The sequence below is a fragment of the Ursus americanus genome, unplaced genomic scaffold (genome assembly GCF_024610735.1).
Source record: "Ursus americanus isolate L20-20 unplaced genomic scaffold, mUrsAme1.1.p SCAF_54, whole genome shotgun sequence".
Taxonomy (NCBI): domain Eukaryota; kingdom Metazoa; phylum Chordata; class Mammalia; order Carnivora; family Ursidae; genus Ursus; species Ursus americanus.
The window spans coordinates 950,335-954,327 of record NW_028273636.1 but is presented as its reverse complement, the minus strand read 5'-3'; positions in this window follow the sequence as shown (position 1 = coordinate 954,327).

The window sequence follows — 3,993 nt, the reverse complement described above, 5'->3', positions numbered from 1 at the left end:
AGGTGCCTGGGGCAAGGGGAAGGAAATGCCATACACTGACCTGGAAGAGACCACAGGGCCCAGGCACAGTCTGAACCCTTCCCTCAACCCGGCGGTTTTGCTAGCAGGAGTTCAACCCCAACGAACACAGCCCGGAGACCCCTGGGGCAAAAACGGCTTCCGACGAACAATAGGTGCTTGCTGTGGAACACCTATCCGAGGTGGGGGTAGCCAGCTCAACAAAATGCCACACACCCAGGTGTAAGAAACAACATTGCCCAGGCATGGTCTAAGCCCCTCACCTCGTCCCTGTGCTTTGGGGAGCCGGAGGGACAGCCGAGGCCCACGGCCCTGAGACCCCTTTGCAAAAAGCCGGCTTCCCACGGAGACAGTTTTCCTGAGGTGCACACCCTATCCCAAGTGGTTGTGGCAAGGTAAAGCAAATGCCCTCCACTTCTCTAGAAGAAACCACAGGGCCCAGCCATGTTCTAAGCCCTCCCATCCTCCCTGGGCTTCTGGCAGCAGGAGTGAAAAGAGAGGAGCAGAGCACTGGGACCCGTTTGACAAAAACCGGCTTCCCACGGGAAAGTCTTTCTCCACGTGCAGACATGCTCCCAGGTGCCTGTGGCAAGGGGAAGGAAATGCCATACACTGACCTGGAAGAGACCACAGGGCCCAGGCACAGTCTGAACCCTTCCCTCAACCCGGCGGTTTTGCTAGCAGGAGTTCAACCCCAACGAACACAGCGCGGAGACCCCTGGGGCAAAAACGGCTTCCGACGAACAATAGGTGCTTGCTGTGGAACACCTAGCCCAAGTGGGGGTAGCCAGCTCAACAAAATGCCACACACCCAGGTGTAAGAAACAACATTGCCCAGGCATGGTCTAAGCCCCTCACCTCGTCCCTGTGCTTTGGGGAGCCGGAGGGACAGCCGAGGCACACGGCCCTGAGACCCCTTTGCAAAAAGCCGGCTTCCCACGGAGACAGTTTTCCTGAGGTGCACACCCTATCCCAAGTGGTTGTGGCAAGGTAAAGCAAATGCCCTCCACTTCTCTGGAAGAAACCACAATGCCCAGCCATGTTCTAAGCCCTCCCATCCTCCCTGGGCTTCTGGCAGCAGGAGTGAAAAGAGAGGAGCAGAGCACTGGGACCCGTTTGACAAAAACCGGCTTCCCACGGGAAAGTCTTTCTCCACGTGCAGACATGCTCCCAGGTGCCTGGGGCAAGGGGAAGGAAATGCCATACACTGACCTGGAAGAGACCACAGGGCCCAGGCACAGTCTGAACCCTTCCCTCAACCCGGCGGTTTTGCTAGCAGGAGTTCAACCCCAACGAACACAGCCCGGAGACCCCTGGGGCAAAAACGGCTTCCGACGAACAATAGGTGCTTGCTGTTGCACACCTATCCCAAGTGGGGGTAGCCAGCTCAACAAAATGCCACACACCCAGGTGTAAGAAACAACATTGCCCAGGCATGGTCTAAGCCCCTCACCTCGTCCCTGTGCTTTGGGGAGCCGGAGGGACAGCCGAGGCACACGGCCCTGAGACCCCTTTGCAAAAAGCCGGCTTCCCACGGAGACAGTTTTCCTTAGGTGCAGACCCTACCCCAAGCGGTTGTGGCAAGGTAAAGCAAATGCCCTCCACTTCTCTGGAAGAAACCACAGTGCCCAGCCATGTTCTAAGCCCTCCCATCCTCCCTGGGCTTCTGGCAGCAGGAGTGAAAAGAGAGGAGCAGAGCACTGGGACCCGTTTGACAAAAACCGGCTTCCCACGGGAAAGTCTTTCTCCACGTGCAGACATGCTCCCAGGTGCCTGGGGCAAGGGGAAGGAAATGCCATACACTGACCTGGAAGAGACCACAGGGCCCAGGCACAGTCTGAACCCTTCCCTCAACCCGGCGGTTTTGCTAGCAGGAGTTCAACCCCAACGAACACAGCCCGGAGACCCCTGGGGCAAAAACGGCTTCCGACGAACAATAGGTGCTTGCTGTGGAACACCTATCCCAAGTGGGGGTAGCCAGCTCAACAAAATGCCACACACCCAGGTGTAAGAAACAACATTGCCCAGGCATGGTCTAAGCCCCTCACCTCGTCCCTGTGCTTTGGGGAGCCGGAGGGACAGCCGAAGCACACGGCCCTGAGACCCCTTTGCAAAAAGCCAGCTTCCCACGGAGACAGTATTCCTGAGGTGCACACCCTATCCCAAGTGGTTGTGGCAAGGTAAAGCAAATGCCCTCCACTTCTCTGGAAGAAACCACAGTGCCCAGCCATGTTCTAAGCCCTCCCATCCTCCCTGGGCTTCTGGCAGCAGGAGTGAAAAGAGAGGAGCAGAGCACTGGGACCCGTTTGACAAAAACCGGCTTCCCACGGGAAAGTCTTTCTCCACGTGCAGACATGCTCCCAGGTGCCTGTGGCAAGGGGAAGGAAATGCCATACACTGACCTGGAAGAGACCACAGGGCCCAGGCACAGTCTGAACCCTTCCCTCAACCCGGGGGTTTTGCTAGCAGGAGTTCAACCCCAACGAACACAGCCCGGAGACCCCTGGGGCAAAAACGGCTTCCGACGAACAATAAGTGCTTGCTGTGGAACACCTATCCCAAGTGGGGGTAGCCAGCTCAACAAAATGCCACACACCCAGGTGTAAGAAACAACATTGCCCAGGCATGGTCTAAGCTCCTCACCTCGTCCCTGTGCTTTGGGGAGCCGGAGGGACAGCCGAGGCACACGGCCCTGAGACCCCTTTGCAAAAAGCCGGCTTCCCACGGAGACAGTTTTCCTGAGGTGCAGACCCTATCCCAAGCGGTTGTGGCAAGGTAAAGCAAATGCCCTCCACTTCTCTGAAAGAAACCACAGGGCCCAGCCATGTTCTAAGCCCTCCCATCCTCCCTGGGCTTCTGGCAGCAGGAGTGAAAAGAGAGGAGCAGAGCACTTGGACCCGTTTGACAAAACCCGGCTTCCCACGGGAAAGTCTTTCTCCACGTGCAGACATGCTCCCAGGTGCCTGGGGCAAGGGGAAGGAAATGCCATACACTGACCTGGAAGAGACCACAGGGCCCAGGCACAGTCTGAACCCTTCCCTCAACCCGGCGGTTTTGCTAGCAGGAGTTCAACCCCAACGAACACAGCCCGGAGACCCCTGGGGCAAAAACGGCTTCCGACGAACAATAGGTGCTTGCTGTGGAACACCTATCCGAGGTGGGGGTAGCCAGCTCAACAAAATGCCACACACCCAGGTGTAAGAAACAACATTGCCCAGGCATGGTCTAAGCCCCTCACCTCGTCCCTGTGCTTTGGGGAGCCGGAGGGACAGCCGAGGCCCACGGCCCTGAGACCCCTTTGCAAAAAGCCGGCTTCCCACGGAGACAGTTTTCCTGAGGTGCACACCCTATCCCAAGTGGTTGTGGCAAGGTAAAGCAAATGCCCTCCACTTCTCTAGAAGAAACCACAGGGCCCAGCCATGTTCTAAGCCCTCCCACCCTCCCTGGGCTTCTGGCAGCAGGAGTGAAAAGAGAGGAGCAGAGCACTGGGACCCGTTTGACAAAAACCGGCTTCCCACGGGAAAGTCTTTCTCCACGTGCAGACATGCTCCCAGGTGCCTGTGGCAAGGGGAAGGAAATGCCATACACTGACCTGGAAGAGACCACAGGGCCCAGGCACAGTCTGAACCCTTCCCTCAACCCGGCGGTTTTGCTAGCAGGAGTTCAACCCCAACGAACACAGCGCGGAGACCCCTGGGGCAAAAACGGCTTCCGACGAACAATAGGTGCTTGCTGTGGAACACCTAGCCCAAGTGGGGGTAGCCAGCTCAACAAAATGCCACACACCCAGGTGTAAGAAACAACATTGCCCAGGCATGGTCTAAGCCCCTCACCTCGTCCCTGTGCTTTGGGGAGCCGGAGGGACAGCCGAGGCACACGGCCCTGAGACCCCTTTGCAAAAAGCCGGCTTCCCACGGAGACAGTTTTCCTGAGGTGCACACCCTATCCCAAGTGGTTGTGGCAAGGTAAAGCAAA